Here is a 22860-nt window from a genome sequence, read left to right as displayed (position 1 = left end):
ATGGAAATTCTAGGGTAGAGAATCTAGACAAAACGAAGGCAAAAATCTGTTTTTAGTAGCATGTGTGGAATTGTTAACAGATTATAAGTGGCAATTTAATTTTTTTAGACAATATCATTTAATGAAATATTGTGTCCATGATAATGATGAGAAATTTATAGCAATAGGCATGGTGTTTTGTTGACTGAGGCAGTCACCCCCAAGAGAAAATGTGTATTTGAACGTGTGCCTTTACACGTTCAGAATAACATGTTTCAAACTTGTCTGACTGACAGCTGCCAATTATCAAAAGTTTCTGTGAAATGAAGAACCAGTAATTAGGAATTTAACACTAATTAGGAAGAAAAATAATGATTAAGTAAACTTTAGTGAAGTTCCAAAGTCCTGGAACCTAGCCTTGACTTTTGTTTTCTCAAAAGTTCTGAAAGTATTCTTTTTATGGTTTAGATTTTATGGCTAGACAATACTAAGAAGGAAAATTTGAAACTATTTTGGAAGTCAGGTAAGCGTTTTTATACAAACCTTGCCTTTATTCTCACACAATATCTATGCAAGACTGTCTAATACATTTGCTGGAACGGAACAAAATTGCTGGAATGAAATGGGTCCAATTCAGAAAAATGAATCCAGGCTTAACTTTGTAAAGTAATTTTTTTCAAAACAGGGTTCCCCAGGACAGTTTGAGTGGGAACACAAGTGATTAGTTGAATTCTAATTTTCTGTGTGTTCTGTACTAGAGGGAAAGAATTGAAAGAAAGAAACCATGAAAAATATATACATACTTGGGGAAACTTTGGATTACATATACAAATAGGTAGTTTTTTCCCAGAAAAACATTAAACCACAGAGACATAAAACTTCAAAGATGTGGTTTTTAAAACAGCCATTGTGCTTTCTCTCTTCGGTTATTTTAAGAAGTGAGACAGACTTCATGAAGTAAGATGAGCTAGTGTCTGTCATTCCAACATCTAGTCTAATTCAGAAGGCAGAAGTTTCTGTTAAGTAAGAGGTGCTGGGTCTAGCGTTCCTTTGATTTACAAACTGCTGGATTGGTTTTGTCCTTCTTTAACTCCATTTTTCCTGTATTTCATTTCTCTGAGGAGAACACCTATGTTTGCTTGATGTTGCTTAAATAGAACCACTGCCAAGATTCTGTCATGTGATGGGCATGACGATTTTAATCCCTGTCTGTGATTCAGCCACAGGCCTGCCCGAGATGGCATGTCCTTTACGGAAATTGTGCCTTGTCCATTTCTGATTTCGCAGTAACTCATATGGCCCATGGAACACAGTGGATGCTCAGTAAATGTTTTCTGAGTAAATCAAGTCGTTTAACAAAGTTTATAGGAGACTTCACTTAAACCTGGGCAAGAGGTTTCAAGGGCTAATGCTGTCCATTAGAAATTTCTGTGATGGTGGAAAGACTGTATATCTGCCGTGTGACTAATATGGTCATCACTAGCCACAGGTGGCTACTGAACATTTGAAATGTAACTAGTACAGCTCAAGAACTGAATGGTTAATTTCACCAAACTTTTATTAATTCAAAATGTAAATAGCCACAAATGACTAGTAGTTAGATAGCTTTAAAGGGTCCTGCTGGACGTGTCTGGCAGCCACGCCCCTCCCCCTGCCTGACGACACATCCTCTGTGGCCCGTGCTCTCCCTTAGAGACCCTGCTTTGGATGCCCAGAGTGCTGGGGTTTCCCACCCAAACAGTCTGTGCTCACTTCCAGGCCTGTGTGGCCTCTTCCCAGCAGGGCAACCCCTGTTCCCGGTGGACACATCCTGTACCAAAGGAGTTTCCGGAGGGTGGCAGCTTCCTGCAAGGGGTGGCGGGTTGGAAGAGTGTGGCCAAGGCTTAGACAAGCAGCCGGACGGTCCGACCACATGTACGCGGCTCCTTGCAGTGCAGGAGGCTGGGACTGGAAGCTTGGGGTGGGCTGGGAAACTCCCTTAGGCTACCCTGTTCCAGCATCTATATTTAGCAGTTTAGTGATTTTAGTACAAAATACATGCAAGAGATAAACTCTTAGTACATCATATGCATGCGTCCATCTAAGTCGTGTAAGTCATGTTACTCTTTGTGACCCTATGAACTATAGCCCACGAGGCTCCTCTGTCCAGGGGATTCTCCAGGCAAGTATACTGGAGTGGGTTGCTGTGCCTTTCTTCAGAGAATCTTTCCAATACAGGGGTTGAACCCACATCTCTTAAGTCTCCTGCATCTGCAGGTGGGTTCTTTACCACTAGGGCCTCCTGGGAAGCCCACATCATATGCAGTATGACTCCGTGAGTTCATCTGTTCAGGGCCCCAAATATTTACCGAGCATTTACTGTGTTCCAGGCACTTATTCTAAGCACAAGAGATATAGCAGCAAACAAAGCAGAGTCTTTGGCTTTCATGGGGCTTATATTCTCTTATCTTGAGGAAGATAAAAAGCCAATAAAGCTAAATAAGTGCAGATGCACGTGTGTGTAAGAAAAAATAAGGCATCCTGCAAGGACAGAGAGTGACAGAGGTGTTCTTTTAAATAGGTTGTGTGGAGAACACCTTTCTGAAGAAATCACTTTTGAAGAAACACCTAAAAGAAAGCAAGAAGCAATGGACTATCTGGGGAAAGGGTTCTCAAGCTAGGGAACAGCAGATGCAAAGGGCCTGAGATAGGGACATGCCTGCCCTGTTCCAGAAAGAGCAAGGTCAGTCTCCTTGGAGTGCAGTGAAGCTGAAAGGTGGCTCAAGTTCAGATCATGCCGGACTATATAGGCTAAACTAGGAACTCAGGATTTACTATGAGTTTCACGGGAAGGCATTCCATCAAAGCTGTGATATTTGCATTTTAGAAAAAATCACTCTGGCTGCTTTTGGGAGACTAGGTGGCAGGGTGCAAGGGCGGAGGCAGGAAGACAGTTCCAGTGGCTCTTGCAATAATTCAGGTGGCAAAGGCAGGGACTTTGATAATGCTCTCCATGTTGTCTCAGTGGGAAGACACAAATTTAAAATGACACAATGAGCTTCTTTCAATCCTGGCAGTTTCGCTCTGCAGCTGCATGGGTGACCTCATTTGGAAATAATCTCCACAGTCTAAATTTGAGATCTTCATGATTGTGAGTCCAGGATTGAAAGGACCTTCTACTTACCCCCCTGAAGACATTGGAACTGGCCATGTTAGCCTCATAGAAGTGATTGTACCTCTATTGAAACACCATGACTTGTAGACGCCCGTGGAGCCTGGACTACAGTCCATAGGGTTGCAAAGAGTCAGACACAATTGAGTGACTGAGCGTGCGTGGAGCCTGGACTCACTGCATCACAACAGTCCGTGGTTCTGCTTGCAGCACTGCTGTTTCCATGCAAAGGCCCTATGGATTTTTCTTGGTGTGACATGAATCTCTTCATTTAGACATGAGTACAAAACCACTCTCAAGAACTTTTCATGCCTTCCTGTCCCATTGCTTCTTCCTCTGCTCAGGCTTTCAGGTCAAGTAGAAGGAGTGGTCACACTTTTTGGAGGAGGGGGTTGGATTAAACTACCTCAGGATCCATATTTTCCCATTACAAAGTCAGTCTCTTCCAAATAGCCAGCTTGAAGTAGCTTCTATAGAGAGAAGCAGAAAGACTTTCCCTCCATCTTTTCAAAATCTCCTATAAAAGACAAGTAAAAGCCTTTAAAAAAAAAATAAATGGGAAAGAGCAGTTTTGTACATACATTTCTATGCCTTTTCTAAAGGGTTTGTTATATTAATTTTTTGTATTTTTTGAGTCACTCACTGTGATGTGAATTTTTTTTTCCTTCTCACTTTCCTCCAAGGACATAATATTATTGCAGGCTTTCTACTAAAAGATAAAATTACTGCCACAAGTAGCGCGAAGTCACGGAGAGATCATATTCCAGATTGAATAGTTTCTGAACAAAGAGGATGCTTTTTAAAGATTCTACTAAATGTGACTTTTCAAGGGCCAGTGTAGGCAGTCTAGATGCTAAAATTACTTAGTCCATCTGCAAATGGGAGGGGCCATGGCTCTCTGAGAAGACCTCTAGCTGTACATAGGGTGGTGGGCTGACAGTCAGAAAGAGCTTAATGAGGGTCAACCTTCAGAAACACTAGTTCACTTTCCTGTCCTATCACCTTGATTCTCAGTGACTTTCACATGTGAAATATTATGTGGAAACATTTTTAAATGTTGTATTTATCTTGTGGTTTCAGCGTTTCAAAGTCCTGTCACATTCATTGCAGTAAAACATATATGAAAGCATCTTGTAAATTGCAAAGCACTATGCAAATGGAAGTTGTTAGAATTGTTACTGCCTCATTTTTTTTTTCATAAAATCTTAGGAAAAGCAGGTGTTAATACAACCCTCATCATATAAAAAAGAAATTGGGACAAGATCAGAAGATGTTAACTCTGTGTCCTTTTAGTGAACAATTTGGGGATTACAGAGAGCCAGTTAAACATTCTTTGTATCAACTTTCTTCTAACTATAAAACAGGTTTGATGGTAAATCTGTTTATGAATAGAAGAAGGATGCTGTGAAGCCACGAGGGAAGTGACATAATCCAATTTGCATTTGCAAAGACACAGAGAATACATTATAGAAGAAAAAAGCTGGAGGCAGAAGAACCAGTTAGTAGGCGGTTGCAGTAGGTCAAGAGAGAGAAAATGCTGAGGTTCGGTGAGGTTGGCATACATTGGGATGCAGAGAAGTGGAGGCATTGAAAAGACATTTTGAAGTTCGTGTTCACAGTTCTTGTGATGGATAGGGAGAGGGGAGTTAAAGGTGAGGTATCTGGACATAATTGGATTGTTGGTGGTGCCCTGTCCTAAAATATGAAACAGAGGAGGAAGTACAGTTTAGGGAAAGAAGATAATAAATTATAGTTTGGACATGTTGGGTTTGGGGGGCATGTGGTAGAAGTTCAGTAAGTAGTTGGCTATAAGAGTCTGACATAGAGGATAACAGATCTTAGCTGAAAACCTAAGTTTGGAAATCAGCATATTGATGGTAAGTGAAGATTACACTACCAAATTGTGTGGAGCAGAGGAAGGTGCCTTGTGAACCAGCTTAAATAATGCACAAAGCCTTTTTGTGTGTATCTATGTTCATTTTTCTGGAGAGTGAGTGCATAGTTGTTTTTTTTTTTCCAGATTCTCAAAGGCTTCAGTGCCTCCAAAAGAAAAAAGCAAGAAAACCAACGTTAAGAACTCCCAATGTAAAGTGACAAGAGAGGAGAGCCTGGGACCAAATGCTGAAAAACACACATTAAAAAAAAATGTATTAATTTGTTTGTTTATTTTCTGGCTGTGCTGGTCCTTCGTTGCTGTGTGTAGGCTCTTTCTAGCTGCGGCGAGCAGGGAATGCTCTGCAGTTGCGGTGCAAGGGCTTCTCATTGAGGTGGCTTCTCTCAGGGCAGAGCACGGGCTCTAGCGAGTGTGGGATCAGTAGTTGTGGCGCACAGGCTTAGCTGCTCTGCAGCATGTGGGATCTTCCCAGACCGGGGAGCCCATGTCCCCTGCACTGGTAGGCAGATTCTTAACCGCTGGACTGCCAGGGAACCCCTGAAACACACACATTTTAAAGAAATAGTTTTATAAGGATATTGTGAAAGAATGACCAAACGGGTGAAAAGTAGTCTGGAATCATGTAAGTCAAGGGGTGACAATGTTTCAGGAAGACTGGCATTGCCAATGAGGTCAAATATTGCCAAAAGCTCAAATAAAAGGAGGATGGAAAGGGTCCATTGGGTTCATATCTTCAGGGTTACTCTGACCTTGTCAAGAGTGATTTAAAATGAACTGGTGGGAGCAGAGTTCCTTATGTCAAGGGCAAATGAGAGGTGAAGTGGGGGACTCTCAAACCTTAAAATAAGAAAAGCCTAGGCCTTAGCTAATTCCAACGTTAACAACTAGGATTGGTTTCACCTTTTTCAAAATTGGTAAGTTGGCTTTCAACCTTTCTTGTACTCACATTCTCCTTTCATTTTTCTTGGAAATCCTGCTTATTTCCCTTTATTATTTAGTGACATTCTGTTTCCTCTCTGAAAGAAAAGTCAGAAAAAATTCTGCATGCAAAACCTTGTCCTTAGGCCTATGTATAAAGTAAAAGCAGTAGAATTTTTGTTGGGTTCTAATAACAAACTTACAGATGTATATTTTCATAGCGACAAGATAGCACTCAAATAATAGTTGAACTGAATTCAGTTATATTGAGGGGATCACCCAGCTTAATAATGCTGAGAAACTCTGTAGCATCAGAATTTGGGGCTTTCTGGTAAGAATCTAGACTATGTCTAAATCCTGCCCAAACTACTTATTGCAATTATCAACCAAATGGCTTGAGGAGAACATCCTGGTAAACCAGAAACTGAGTTGTTTTAACTTTCATTTTTTAAAAGATTGCTTTGGCATCATGGAGGCAAAACAGTGTTAAAGATGACTTTTTAAAAATAAAACTATTTGGTGAAAACGATGAGGATTATGCTGAAAATGTAGTTTGTTTTCCTTGAGAACACAAAGCTTTAAGAAGACACTTCTATGAAATCTGTTATGATGGAATTGAAATTTCTTCCCTCTCTCCACCTATCACCATCTCAGTTCATTAAATATTTTGTGCTTATTCTTTTATGTCTACTTTTCTTCACTATATCTTAAGCCTCTTGGGAGCAGGTACTGTATCATATCATCTTTATATTCCCAATCACTAGCCCATGGGATGTAATAAATGCATTGAATGGATAAATGAATGATTTTTTTAGTATTTACCCAAACGTATCTGTTAGTCTCATTTTGAATTTCCACTAATGTAATAAGAATTGGAATTTTCTGTTGTAGTTAGAGATGACTATTTTTCCCACAATGCATTTGGATTATTATTAATAAGACAATGGAAAAGAAAATGTCACAATTCATTTGAGATGCAAAGAGCAAATAAACAGCAGTTAAGTAACAGACATTAAATGTTGCACATATGTCAAGTAATAACAAGGAAAATTTTCCTGGAACTTGAAACACTGATGAGGGAGATTGTTACGGCATTAGAATTTTTTTAGGCTAAAAGGAGCCTGATACAGATTAATCGTTATGTGTGTGAAAAGAAAGAAGAGAACAATGAATTGATAGCATTAGTTCTACTAACAGAAGACTCCACGGCTTCAAAACTTGTTATCTGACATTTTACAAGAGTGATTGGAGTGCATGTGGCTGGGAGGGAGAATAAAGACAGGTTTTTTTGGTTGCACCAGCTACACTTTTGTAGCTTCCTACCTCCTCGGGGACCACAAGTTCATCGCTTCAGGAAGGACTTACTACTACACTAAAACAAAACATAGTTCAACAAAGAACAAGACACATACCCACCAATGGGTGAGTTCATTGAATTGAGCGTTTATTTATTTTGACTATCTTTAATCATAACGAAAGGGGCAGTGAAACTTTCAAAGTGATTCTCATCTAATTATAGCAATGATGCATGGCAATACAAAACCTTTTTCACATTCTAAAAGCATTTATTTAATATGACAAGATGTACTTGGTTAACATTTAAAAAACAAAATTTGTATAACATGCACCCCAAAATTCTTGTGGAATTTTTAGAATATGGAATGATGGTTTTAGCATTTAATTATGCTAAATACTTAATTGTAGGGTCACCAAGTTATACTTCTCTGCAATACTTAAGAGACTTTACTAAAAAGTGTCAAGAAATGACAGTGGTTTTCATTTATTATGTTACCATACATCTGTTATGTTATCATGCATCTACGCCTGGTCTTGATATCACTCCTCTAGTGACAATAAGCCAAGAAGCAATTTTAAAGATATACAATGTGGGATTTTTTCTATAGAAAACCATGCAAATATTTATCTGCTTATTGGAATTCTGAGTGTACTTTTCTATCTATTACATCTGTCAGGAAATCTTACAAGAATAAGTTTGTGTGTGGAATTTCTGACCCTTGTTCTTGGATGATATACTGTGATGTCAATAATATTTGCAGCTACTGTGTGAACAGCTTTTCCTACTGAGATGCTTAAGTCAGAATCTGAGAGTGAGGGGAAGGTTCTCTTTCCCCAGATCACCTGAGCACATCAAGATGAAGTTGCTGTGATGAATTTTCCATTGTTAAAATGAAAATACTTGGCAAAGAGTTACCTCAAGAGGATGGCTTTCTGCAGACCCCTCTACTTTCAGAGCAAAATGATTAGTTCCCTCCCCTATCCTCCCACCCACAAAAGAGATCATTTCAGTGCTATTTTTAAAAATGAAGCTTTGAATGTATTGTTTTATTTTATCTCCATTATCCTTCCCTATTTATATATCTAGCCCTGACCTCACCTGACCTCCAACTCAAAGGCCAACCATCTGCCTGATAGCTACACTGGAAATTTCACAGGCATTTCAAACTTAACAAGTCCCAAACTTGAGATGGAATCTATACACTGCTGTATTTGAGATGGATAACCAATAAGGACCTACTGTATAGCACATGGAACTGTACTCAATGTTATGTGGCAGCCTGGATGGGAGGGGAGTTTGGGGGAGAATGGATACATGTATATGTATGACTGAGCCCCTTCACTGTTCATCTGAAACGATCACAACTTTGTTAATTGGCTGTACCCCAATACAAAATTTTTAGAGGTTTAAAAAAAATGAAAAGAACAACAAAGAAGTCCCCAGCCTGGTGCCTGGCCACCACTTCCTACAGCTTCCTTTGTCATAGCCGTCTCCCTTTTAGCAAACTGTGCCACTGTCCACTCAGGAGTCCAGGCAGAAAACCTAGGAATCATCTCTCACTTAGTAATTCCTTTATGTGCAGGCAATCCTTCAAAATTATTATTAGTGTCATCTTCAAAACACATCCCGAACATGTCTGTTCGTCAGCATCTCCACAGCTACCACCTCAGGATAAACCACCATTATCTCTCACTTGAGTGATGGTAAACTGGTATTTCTGTTTCCCCCTTTGCTGCTGTAGAGTCTATTCTGCACTCAGTAAGTGGCCTTTTATAAGTATTAATTTGACTGGAAAGTGAAGTCGCTTAGTTGTGTCCGACTCTTTGCGACCCTGTAGACTGTAGCCCTCCAGGCTCCTCTGTCCAAGGGATTCTCCAGACCAGATACCAGAGTGGGTTGCCACTGGGGCCTACCAGACTCCAATTCACTCCACTCTTCCCCTCACTTACTGCGTTCCAATCAGAGGCCTGCCTGTGAACACACCAAGCTCACCCCTCCTTAAGGCAGTTGAATTCCTTCTAACGCCCCAAAGCTCCACATTTGGCTGTTTTCACAGGGGTGGTACAGGTGTTTGGTCCTCCGGGGATCAATTCAAATGTCACCACTTCAGATGTCTTCCATGACATTCTAATCTAAATTTTAACCTGAAAACGTACCCATTACCCTGTTGTTGTTTTTCTTAGCTTTATCACAATGTGATATTTTCTTTTTTATTTTGTTGTCCAACTTTCCTAAGTGAACACTATCCTCTGTGAAAATAAGCATTTGGTCTGCTGCATTTAACTACAGTATCTATATCAGCTGGAACGGCTTTGCCCCATAGTAAACACTTCTTAATATTTACTGAATTTATGAATAAATGGATGCAGCTCTAGAAGTTTTAAATAAGTGTATTTAGAAATTTATCAATTAATAACACTATATTAAAAGTAACATGAGGCTGAGCCATGTGAAATAATGGATATATCTACTGCAAAGGGCCTAATAAATCTATGTGATAGTATTTCAGTGGTCAAAATACATTGTACTAGCTCTGGGAAATGGATCCTGGAAGTATGCACAAAATAACACACGAAATCAAAACTTGTGAGGTTGTTGGTTGAACTGAACTCTATTTTTTTTACATTAAAAAAATGTTTGGCTGCACATGGGCTTTCTTTGGTTGTGATTTGCAGGCTTCTCATTGCAGTGGCTTCTCTTGATGCAAAGCACAGGCTTTAGAATGCACAGGCCTCAGTAGCTATGGAGCATGGGCTTAGTTGCCCTGCAGCATGTGGGATCTTAGTTCCCAGACCAGGGATCAAACCTGTGTCCCTTGCATTGGAAGGTGGATTCATAACCACTGGACCAGCAGGGAAGTCCCTGAGCTTAACTCTTTAAAAAAAAAAAAAATGAGGATAGAATAAAAGAAACTGACAAGGAAGCAAATACATAGAGTGGATGCAGAGAGCTGTTCAGAGTCCTAACAATGAATGATAACCAGGGACGTAGAAATTCAGCAGGTTGAAAGAGCAACCTTTAAGAGAATCTTCATGAAGACTGACCCGAGATGGGTTTTGATTACGATGAAGGTTTAGGAGGAAGATCAAGAATTATTCTTTTGTAACAATGTCTTGTAAATAGAGTAAGCATTAGGAAGATTATTCTTTTAAAGGATCTCTCACTTTTGATCATGACTGATAACTCTCATAGAAGCAGAGAAGATAATACTCTTAGTATGAAAAACAAAGCCTCCAAACACAAAATACACAGTGTATAAAATTTGTGAAAGGAAAGGTGAGATCCTGACAAGGTCCAAAAAAGGATATAAAATAGTAGATGGTGACCTGGACTCCCTAGAATTGATACCAAATTTAAAGACATACACAAATAGTCCTAATTAACCCTGGAAACACGACCACTGTTAACCCCAGGTACTTCTCATCACCCAGCAGTCAGAATTCAATGTGTGAATTTGGAATAGAAACTCATTTCACTCCCACACAACATAATTATGAGGTAAATTTTCTGGAAAAACAATGCATGTAATAGATTCCAAACTCAAGTGGAAGTGATTTTAAATTATTTGCTATTTTGGGGTTATTCAAAACAACCAAACATTGATTTCATAGCTATATCATCACATATTTGAAATGAATGGAAGAATAAATGAATTTATATACAGTGAAACATTAGATTGGGTGGTAATTGGCTGCAAATAGAAAGATGAGGCACTACTGTATGTAAGCTCTCATTGCCAGTGTAACTGTGCTTTAAAATTTATGAATGCTATATATAGCATACATATATACCAAATCAAATTAATTTCAGGCTAGAATGCACCTGATAGATTATCTGTCCAGTCCCTCATCATTGTGGGCTTAAATATTCAGTTTTATCATTAGGCATGTACTCAAACATGTGATCGAAATTACTGTGTAAAGTGTGATAAGGAAACTTAACCTGGAGAGGTTTTGGGTTTTGCTCAAGGTCACACTGTTGGTTTAGGGTTGAGCTGGCATGGCTCTTGACTCCTAGGGGAATGGTCTCCTAGGAAAAATACATCAGCATATCCATCACTAGATGATCCAGGCCAGTCTAATTAGAACTATTTGGATATATTATTTGTCTATCAAGTGATTATTACATATGAATTACCTTTTCAGTATCTTCTAAAAGCTCCTGTTAGGGGAAGAAAGCAAGAAGATTGGGCCATTTTCCCCAATACTCTATTTATAATAATTCAATAAAACCCTAACATTGAAGGGGATATTTTTAAAATTTATTTTATTAAAATATAGTTGATATACAATGTTGTGTTGACATCTACTGTACACAAAGTGAATCAGTTATATGTATATATACATCTTTTTCATATTCTTTTCCACTATCACAGGATATTGAATAGAGTTCCCTGTGCTGTATTGTAGGCCCGTGTTGTTTATCTGCTCTACGTATAATAGTTTGCATCGGCTAATCCTAAACTCCCAATCCATCCCTCCCTCATCACTCCCCCTTGGAAACCATGAGTCTGTTCTCTATGTCAGTGAGTCTGTTTCTGTTTCATAGATAAATTTATTTGTGTCATAGTTTAGATTCCATATATAAATGATACGTGGTATTTGTCTTTCTTGTTCTGGCTTACTTCACTCAGCACGATAATCTCTAGGTCCATCCATGTTGCCGCAAATGGCGTTTCAACTCTTTTTTTATTGGTAAATAGTATTCCATGATACATGCACCACATCTTGTTTATCCATTGATGGACATTAAAATTGTTTCCATGTCTTGGCTATTGTAAATAATGCAGCAATGTTCAAAAAAAAATGCAGCAATGAATACTGGGGTACATGGATCTTTTTGAATTAGTTTTCGCTGAATTTATGCCCAGAAATGGGATTGCAGGATCAAGTGGCAACTTTATTTTTAGCTTTTTTTTGAGGATCTCCATACTATGTTCCATAGTAGCTGCACCAATTTACATTCTCACTAACAGTACAGGAAGGTTCGCTTTTCTCCATACCCTCTCCAGTATCTGTTATTTGTAGATTTTTTTTAATCGTGGCCAGTCTGACTGGTATGAGATGGTACCTCACTGTAGTTTTGACTTGCATTTCTCTAATAATTAGCCATACTAAGCATGTTTTCATGTGCTTTTTGGCCATCTGTGTGTCTTCTTTGAAGAAATGTCTGTTTAAACCTTCTGCCCATTTCTTGATTAAGTTGTTTGCTTTTTTTGTTATTGAGTTGTTTGAGCTGTTTGTATATTTTGGAAATTAAGCCCTTGTTGATTACATCATTTGCAAATATTCTCTCCCAGTTGGTAGATTGTCTTTCCATTTTGTTTATGGTTTCCTTTGCTGTGTAAAAGCTTCTAAGTTTGATTAGATCCCATTTGTTTAATTTTGCTTTTATTTCTGTTGTTTTAGGGGACTGACCTAAGGAAACATTGGTATGGTTTATGTCAGAGAATGTTTTGCCCATGTTATCATCTAAGAATTTTATGGTGTCATGCCTAATATTTAAGTCTTTAAGGAATTTTGAGCTTATTTTTGTGTATGGTCAAAGGAAGTGTTCTAACTTCATTGTTTTACATGTTGCTGTCCAACTTTCCCAACACCATGCCTAAGAGAATGTTTTTTCTTCATTTTATATCCTTGCCTCTTTTGTTAAAAATTAATTGACTGTAAGTGTGGGTTTATTTCTGGACTCTTTGTTCTGTTGCATTGGTACATATGTCTGTTTTTGTGCCAATATCACAATGTTTTGATTACTGTAGCTTTGTAGTATTGTCTAAAGTCTAGGAGTGTTATGCCTCCTGCTTTTTTTTTTTTTTTACCTCAGGGTTGCTTTGGCAATTCTGGATCGTTTATGGTTCCATATATATTTTAGGATTATTTGTTCTGCTTCTGTGAAAAATGTCATGGGTGATCTGATAGAGATTGCATTACATCTGTAGGTTACTTTGGGTAGTATGACCATTTCAATAATATTAATTCTTAAAGGGAGTATTCTTAAGTTCCAGACCTCTTTTTATTCTCTGGCTCACCTAACTATGGAAGAACTTGTATACTTAACAAAATTATACTGTAAGTTCAGGATCCTTAAGCTTAAAAATGTGCTTTAAACATGCTATAAGAATTTGTCACTTTTTCATAGTTTTTTTGAACCAAATGTGTATATCTTTGTTTATTTTAGGAACACAGAAGTAGCTGTTGACACCTGATTTCCTTTTGGCAGATGACCAGATAGAGTCAGTATTAACAATGTGCATAAAATGCCAAATGCAGGGGGAATGACAAATGTGCTAAATGATTTAATATCAAATAAAGAGAAAGGTTAACAGAAACGATCTTTTCCTCTTAGTTTGCAAAATAAGTTGAAAGTGCTTTTTGCCTTTGAAAAATACTTTTACAAAGCATGACTTTAAAATAAAGATAGTGGTTTTTATAGATGATCTGTAAAAGCACTGTTGTATACCTGATAGTCACTTGGCAGTTTTGATTGGTATATGTTTAGTAGTGAAAAAGGATATTTAAGTCCAGTGTTTGTGGAAAAAACTAACTAATGATAATCAGAAAAGATATTTCTTACACTAGGTTGAGCCATCTTAATCAAACCTGAGAGTGTTTCAGAGATAGGCTCATAGCCAGTCCTCTTTTCTCACTTTTCCCCAAGGGAGCTTGGTGGCAGACGAGGGTGGATGAGCATGAACCAAGCATCATGTCGACTGACAAAGTATTGGCCGTTGCCTCTATACTCGCTTAGCCCACTTCCCTTTAATGAGGCAATCTTAATAACTGTCTCTCAATTTCAAAAATACTGAACAGCCAATGCAGAGAACTTTTAAGATGCAGAAAAAGAGAAAGGAAAGATGAAAATTTTAAAAAGTCAACATCAATCATCCTACCCAGATATAATTCCTGCTAAGATCTTGGTATGTTGTTACCACTAAACCATACTATATATTCTGCTTTTACTTTCCTTATGGATTGTGCCATAACCAATTTCCCACAACAATAAATACTCTTCCACAATATCCTCTAACACAGCTGCATGCGATTCCATTATATGGGTATACTCTAACTTAAACAGTCTCCAATAATTTGAGATCTGGAATTTTTATTTGGGGGCATTATTAATAATGTCAGCATATTAATTTTTATTCTTTGGTCTTCTTTTTTCAAATAAGGATACCAAGTAAAGAAAGAATTATTAAGGGAAGTGCATCTATTCTGTTTTCATGAATAAATGCACTCATTGGAATGAAGGGTTATGTAAGTTATGAAAAGTGTCTTTTGTCATTTGACATAGCTTGAGATAATATTAAATTAATCATTAAATTAGTTCTAGTTTACTAAAAGAGACTGGACTGGATTTTTTCCATTCTGAGGTAAGGTTTTACCATGTAATCGTAGAATTAGAAAAAACAGCAGATTAATTTTGGTGAAGTTTTAATTCTTAATAATAAATGTAAAGTTTATACAAGAATCTTCTTCAGTGGCCTGTTAAACACAGAGACTCTGGGGAATGGGTTTTGAATTAAAGGGAAGTTGGCAAAAAATTATGGATCCCTATTATTTCCAAATACGGAGAAGCTCTATACAGTCAGCAAAAACAAGACCGGGAGCTGACTGTGGCTCAGATCATGAACTCCTTATTGCCAAATTCAGACTTTAACTGAAGAAAGTAGGGAAAACCAGTAGACCATTCAGGTACGACCTAAATCAAATCCCTTATGATTATACAGTGGAAATGAGAAATAGATTTAAGGGACTAGATCTGATAGACAGAGTGCCTGATGAACTATGGACGGAGGTTCGTGACATTGTATAGGAGACAGGGATCAAGACCATCCCCAAGAAAAAGAAATGCAAAAAAGCAAAATGGTTGTCTGAGGAGGCCTTACAAATAGCTGTGAAAAGAAGAGAAGCGAAAAACAAAGGAGAAAAGGAAAGATATTCCCATTTGAATGCAGAGTTCCAAAAAATAGCAAAGAGAAATAAGAAAGCCCTCCTCAGTGATCAATGCAAAGAAATAGAGGAAAACAACAGAATGGGAAAGGCAGATCTATTCAAGAAAATTAGAGCTACCAAGGGAACATTTCGTGTAAAGATGGGCTGAATAAAGGATAGAAATGGTAGGGACCTAACAGAAGCAGAAGATATTAAGAAGAGGTGGCAAGAATACACAGAAGAACTGTTCAAAAAAGATCTTCATGACCCATATAATCCCGATGGTGTGATCACTCACCTAGAGCCAGACATCCTGGAATGTGAAGTCAAGTGGGCCTTCGGAAGCATCACTGCGAACAAAGCTAGTGGAGGTGATGGAATTCCAGTTGAGCTATTTCAAATCCTAAAAGATGATGCTGTGAAAGTGCTACACTCAATATGCCAGCAAATTTGGAAAACTCAGCAGTGGCCACAGGACTGGAAAAGGTCAGTTTTCATCCTAATCCCAAAGAAAGGCAATGCCAAAGAATGCTCAAACTAACGCACAATTACACTCATCTCACACACTAGTAAAGTGATGCTCAAAATTCTCCAAGCCAGGCTTTAGCAATGCGTGAACTGAGAACTTCCAGATGTTCAAGCTGGTTTTAGAAAAGGCAGAGGAACCAGAGATCAAATTGCCAACATCCGCTAGATCATTGGAAAAGCAAGAGAGTTCCAGAAAAACATCTATTTCTGCTTTATTGACTATGCCAAAGCCTTTGACTGTGTGAATCACAATAAACTGTGGAAAATTCTGAAAGAGATGGGAATACCAGACCACCTGACCTGCCTCTTGAGAAACCTGTATACAGGTCAGGAAGCAACAGTTAGACCTGGACATGGAACAAGAGACTGGTTCCAAATAGGAAAAGGCATATGTCAAGGCTGTATATTGTCACCCTGCTTATTTAACTTATATGCAGAGTACATCATGAGAAACACTGGGCTGGATGAAGCACAAGCTGGAATCAAGATTGCTGGGAGAACTATCAATAACCTCAGGTATGCAGATGACACCACCCTTATGGCAGAAAGTGAAGAAGAAATAAAGAATCTCTTGATGAAAGTGAAAGAGGAGAATGAAAAAGTTGACTTAAAGCTTAACATTCAGAAAACTAAGATCATGGCATCCGGTCCCATCACTTCTGGCAAATAGATGGGGAAACAGTGGAAACAGTGTCAGACTTTATTTTTTTGGGCTCCAAAATCACTGCAGATGGTGACTGCAGCCATGAAATTAAAAGACGCTTACTCCTTGGAAGGAAAGTTATGACCAACCTAGACAGCATATTAAAAAGCAGAAACGTTACTTTGCCAACAAAGGTTCATCTAGTCAAGGCTATGGTTTTTCCAGTAGTCATGTATGGATGTGAGAGTCAGACTGTGAAGAAAGCTGAGTGCCAAAGAATTGATGCTTTTGAACTGTGGTGTTGGAGAAGACTCTTGAGAGTCTGCTGAACTGCAAGGAGATCCAACCAGTCCATCCTAAAGGAGATCAGTCCTGGGTGTTCATTGGAAGGACTGTTGCTGAAGCTGAAACTCCAATACTTTGGCCACATGATGCGAAGAGTTGACTCATTGGAAAAGCCCCTGATGATGGGAGGAATTGGGAGCAGGAGGAGAAGGGGACAACAGAGGATGAGATGGTTGGATGGCATCACCGACTCGATGGACATGGGTTTGGGTAATCTCCAGGAGTTGGTGATGGACAGGGAGGCCTGGTGTGCTGCAATTCATGGGGTTGCAAAGAGTCGAATACGACTGAGCAACTGAACTGATTATCTCCCAATGACAAAGTGAATCAGTAGGAATTGTACTGTGATGCCATTCTTGTGTTGAACCATATATTGTAAAATGATATTGCAATTTTTAGTAAAAAAGGAAAGAGTTAGTAAATTTTAACTAAGGAAGGAATAGATACTGTTCAATCACAACACCTGTTAACAGTGGCTATGATAGAGCTCTATTCAAAGTGGATTTAAGTAGTAAGGATAAAACCCAAATAAACATATTTTCTGAAATAGGATTTTAACCATAAGATGGCAGGATATGTTAGTAAGCAAGGTTCTCTCTGAAAATGTATTGTATGTTAAACTACAATATTCTTCTTCCCCCCAAACAACACTGACTTTGCACTTTACAATAAACTATATGAACTCATGTATACACACACACACACAAAGATTTTCTGCAGATGTTTAAAATTTTTCCTTACTACCTTGAGGAGTTCCACTCTAGTCAATTATCTTTATAAACTAGCACATTATGAGTAGGTAAGTTCTCATATTAAGAGTGATGAAACAGTTAATAATTTCATATTAGATGCTATTGCTCTTTCAGACACATGTATTTCATCACCAATAACACAAAATCAAGAAACACATCGACATCAAGAACACATTTTATTCATATCTTCTAGGAAAAGAGATATAATTTCTTTTCCTGGAATGAACTTCTTAACTCACAGCTATAGTAACTTCCATTTTTCTTTCTCCAAACCTAATACAAATTCCACATGTACTATGGATCAGAACATAAGCTTTTTGAAAAACCTATATAAACCAGCTGTTTGCAAGGTTCCTTTTTTGTTTTATTGGTTAGCAGCAAATGGATTTTTACATAGACCCAGACATTCAGAGAGAACTCTGTAGCAACATCCTACACATGGTGTGGTATGATACTGGAAGAAGACTACCTATTGTTTGCAAGACTAGATTCTTTAAAGCAAATATGCTATACAATAATCTGATAATAAATACCCAAACAGAACTGTATGTTATCCAATCTTTGAACACTTTCTGCATTATGCATATCATACAAGTACTGTGTGCATTTTGAGATTATCCTGACCAGTGGATAATGATGTCAGCAGCACCACAGTATTAAAAGTATGAAAAAATATTCCCATTGCATTTACTTTCTTTTTGGAGATGCACTGCTAGTATCAGCTTGCAAATGGACCAGAATATATTGCCATAAGCAACCACTGTTGCTTAAGACACTAAAATATCAGCATGTATGTGTGTATGTATGGGCATATATGTTATATAGAGTTACATGCTGTTTATATCCTAAGTTTAACTCATACTTAACTACTTTTGCAAAGGATTTTTGAATTATAATGACAATTTCTTAGATTACACGCATGGTGATTTTTTTCCTGAGCCTGTTCTCAATCTTTATATCCTTAATCATACAAGCAGAATTGCATGTGATGCACAATAAAATATTAGCCATAAAATCTGAAACAATTCTTACATCTTGATAATACTGTAGTTTAACCCATTTCCTGAAAACTACAAAACTCTATCAGCCCTCTCTGTACTCCTGGAGGAAACAAGGTTGGTGATTTTAAAGAAGTATTCCAAAGTTCTAATAACATAATTGGAGGGATTCTGTGTGGAAAACAGAGAGGAACTTAATTTCTACAAAGTAAGTCCCTTGAATAATCATTAAACCAAAACTTATATATATCTGAATATGAACAAATAAGTAAGTAACCATAGTATCCTTGTACTTTATAACTATTGACCTGGAGTCAGATCACCTGAATATGAGTTCTAGGTGGAGAAGAGGGGAAAAGCGAGCTTATGGATGTTGACTGTCTGTGCTCTGTTCTATCCTAGGTGTTTGTATGTCTCATCCCACATCTCTGTAAGGTAGACACTATGTATTCCACTTAACAACTGAGCAAACAGAGGCTCAGTGATCTGATGCACCTTGCTTCTCAGTTACAGTGCTAGGACGGGCACCTGAAACTGCAGGCAAGATCCATCCTTGGTCCTTTACAGTATACTTAAAATTGAACTTGCTGAATATTTAGTTTCCTCAGGTGTGAAAGGAGGACAGAAAAGCTGCATTACCTATCTCCTAAGATATTTTAAGGATCAAATGCAATATGCAACAATTTTCTAAATTGTGGAACCTACAGAAATAAGAATGAGCAGAATAAACAGCAAGGTTTTATTAGCAATAAAGTCACAATCCATATTCCACAGCATTTCCTTCTCCCTCCCTCTTTCCATTTTTCCTTTTGACATCTCTCCTCTGATTCACCTCTTCCCTCCATGGTGAAAAAGTCTTTTTGGCAACTTAAAGTTGTTGTTGTTGTTCAGTCACTCAGTTGTGTTTGGCTCTTTGAGATCCCATGGACTGCAGCACACCAGGCCTCCCTGTCCTGCAACTTAAAGTTGCCCAGTAGGAATATTGAGTTTGGGCCCTAGAATGTACCCTTTTTCTCTCCTCTTGTTTAGTCTTCACCTCACTGTAATAGGATTTTGCCTCCTCCACTCCACTGAAACCACCAGTTTTTTCACAAGCACATATAGTGCCTTTGTCTCAATTAGGAAAAAAGGCATCTGCTCCTCTTTGGGATGATTTCATGAGCAGAATGAAGGCTGACATTCTGGTTCAGTCAACAACTTGTACAACTGTCTTTAGCCGATGAAGATTACTTTGGAAAGGTCATCAATGACCTCTTACTGGCAAAATCCAGTGGACTTGTTTCAAACTTCATCTTACTTAAGTTCTCTGTGATATTTAACACTGTGAATTCCCTCCAAGAACCAACCTCCTTCCAAGAGAATCTGATCCCAGTGTTTCCTGATTTTCCTCCTAAAGTTCTAGCAGTTTTAGTCTCCTTTTTTTCTTTTTAAATTAATTTTTATTGGAGTATAGTTGCTTTCTATCGTTGTGTTAGTTTCTAACTGTACAGCAAAATGAATCATCATACATATACATATATCCCCTTTCTTTTGGACTTCCTCCCCATTCAAGTCACCACAGTGCATTAGGTAGATTTCCCTGTGCTATACAGTACCTTCTCATTAATTATCTATATTGTATATATATTACTATATATATGTCAAACTTGATCTCCCAATTCCTCTGTCCCCACTTGGTATCCTTATATTTGTTCTCTAATTTTTGGAATACTACTCAGCCATAGAAAAAAATGAAATTGAGTCATAGAGATGTAAATGAACCTTGAGAGTATTATACAGAGTGAAGTTAAGTCAGAAAGAGAAAAATATCATATATTAGCACATGTATGTGAAACCTAGAAAATGGTAAAGATGATCTTAGCCTTCTGCATGGGCTTTTTTTTCTCTAGCTGCTTCTAGGTTCTGTCTTGAACCTCTTGTTTCTTATGCCACACCAAATAATGAGCTACCAAATGCAGTATAAGGTTTGGGCTAAGTTCTGCAGCAAGCAATGATCTTTGAATGTGAGGAATCATCTAACCCAGCCCTTGTTGGAAGAATCAGTGTGCTTTGAACAAGACATTAGGGTGGCCCCCATTTACATGGGTTCACCCCACCTTCCATGTATTACTCTGCCTACTACGTTCCTAGAGGATGTCCTATGGCCATAGTTTGGGGAGAACTGGTGGTGATGAGGGGCATCCCATTCATCTCCATAACTAGTACTTGTCACAAGGCCTGATACACAGTTTCGTTGACCTGAATGAATGATTCTAGCCATACCACTGGGAGGTGCTGAGTGACCTAGGAAAGGCCACTCCAAACACTCTGGACTTCAGATTCCTCATGTGTAAGATGGAGAAAATAGTAATGACAAGGCTTTCCTGGGGTCTGTGATTTTGAGAATGAACAAATATTTTGAACTTTGAAGTACTATGCAAATGGAAAGATTAGAAGATTAGAGAATTGCCTCTGTGTTGTTTGTTAGCAAATGTGCCTAGAGTGTAATCATTTAATGACTAAAAGAAATGGTTCAATTTTCTCATTGGCAATTTTTTGTTCAGTAAAGTGGATAGTCTAAATGATAGGAATTCATATTATTTTCTATGGAATTCGATTAAGTTACCTTCATTTTGAATCAAACAATGATAACCTTTTAACAGTTCTGTTTCCTGAATTCATCCTGAGGTTGAAAATGTGCCCACCTTTGCTCCATCATTTACCCAGGTGGCACGTGAATTGTGGCTTCTGCTTTCATCTCCATGCTGCTGACTGTAATTATTGCCATCTGGCTTTTGTTCCCACAAATTCTCAAAATTATTCTCATCAAGGTGACCCAAACTTCCGTTCTGCCAAATCCAGCGGACACCTTTAGGCAGCCCCTCCCTTGACCAGCTTAGCAACCTCTGACACAGTGGAACAGCCGTCTTCACTTAACCTTTGCTTAGCTTGGCACCTGTGACATTGCACCTCCTGATTTTCCTTCACATCTAAACAATCTTCCCCATTTCCTCTTCTCCATTAATTTTCTCTTGTGGTTATATCCTGGGTCTGTTTGTTTTTTTGTGATCACTCTACATTCACTACCCGTGCAGTCTCATGCATTTTTAAACTTTTACTCATGATCTACATTGGCTGTTCTCAAATTTCTTCTCCAGTCCAGGCCAGTCTTCAGGTTCACTGCCAAATAACTATCTTCTTGACCAAACGAGTTGTCCACAGACAGTTTAAAGTCAACATGTTCAAAATCGAACTGTGGATTTTTGATGTAATGAATGAGTCTGTGCAAAAGCTCATGTTCCTTGCAGGGAGACATTACCAGCCTATGTCTTCCCAGCAGAAGGGACAAAATTCAGAGTGTCTGCGCATGCTATTCCTTCCACCATGAATCCTTCTTCCATGCCCCATGCCCTGGCACCCTACCATCTGTGTTTTTTTCACTCCTGCTAATCCTAAAATTTCTAATTTCAATGAATCCTAGTCCTGAAAACATCCCTGATGCTCACAATCTGAGTATGACCTTTCCTGTGTGTTTTGTCAGAAATCAGTCATTGATATTTTTCTGCCGTAGGGGTTTGTGACATTTTATTATAATTATAAGCACACACGTCTCCCTCATTAGTTTTAAGCTCCATAAAGGCTGGGACCACATGAACTTCCCTGGTGGCTCAGTGCTAAGGAATCTGCCTGCCAATGCAGGAGATGCAAGTTTGATCCCTGGGTCTGGGAGATGGCCTGGAAAAGGACATGGCAATTATTCCAGTGTTCTTGCCTGGGGAATCCCAAGGACAGAGGAGCCTGTCGGGCTATAGTCCACACAAAAGGGTCTATAGGGTCACAAAAGACTTGGACGTGACTGAGTGACTAAACAACAACAAGAGGCTGGGACCTTACCTGTTATGCTTGTCTTTACAGCCACAGCTCCTAACACAATGCCTGATGTGGATAGTTCTCAGGAAAGGGGCATGGGCTAAACATTCACGCCAAAAGGCATCTTCTACACACCCTGAATCTACCCAAGCCACCATCATGTAGCTTAAAGCACTGTTTTGCACTTATTTTTTATGTATCTTTCTAACAGACTATATGTAGTTTGAGGGCAGAAAGACTATTCAATTTAGTTCAGTCACTCAGTTGTGTTCGACTCTGTGACCCCATGGACTGCAGCAGGCCAGGCCTCCGTGTCCATCACCAACTCCCGGAGCTTGCTCAAACTCATGTCCGTTGAGTCGGTGATGCCATCCAACCATCTCATCCTCTATTGTCCCCTTCTCCTCCTGCCGTCAATCTTTCCCAGCATCAGGGTCTTTTCCAATGAGTCCATTCTTTGCATCAGGTGGCCAAAGTATTGGAGTTTTAGCTTCAGCATCAGTCCCTCCGATTAATATTCAGAGAGACTATGACTGCTTCATATTTTTATGTCCCAGGGCCTAGGACAGCAC

The sequence above is a fragment of the Muntiacus reevesi genome, chromosome 1 (assembly GCF_963930625.1).
Source record: "Muntiacus reevesi chromosome 1, mMunRee1.1, whole genome shotgun sequence".
NCBI classification, from domain to species: Eukaryota; Metazoa; Chordata; class Mammalia; order Artiodactyla; family Cervidae; genus Muntiacus; species Muntiacus reevesi.
Note: the sequence above shows the minus strand (reverse complement) of the source record.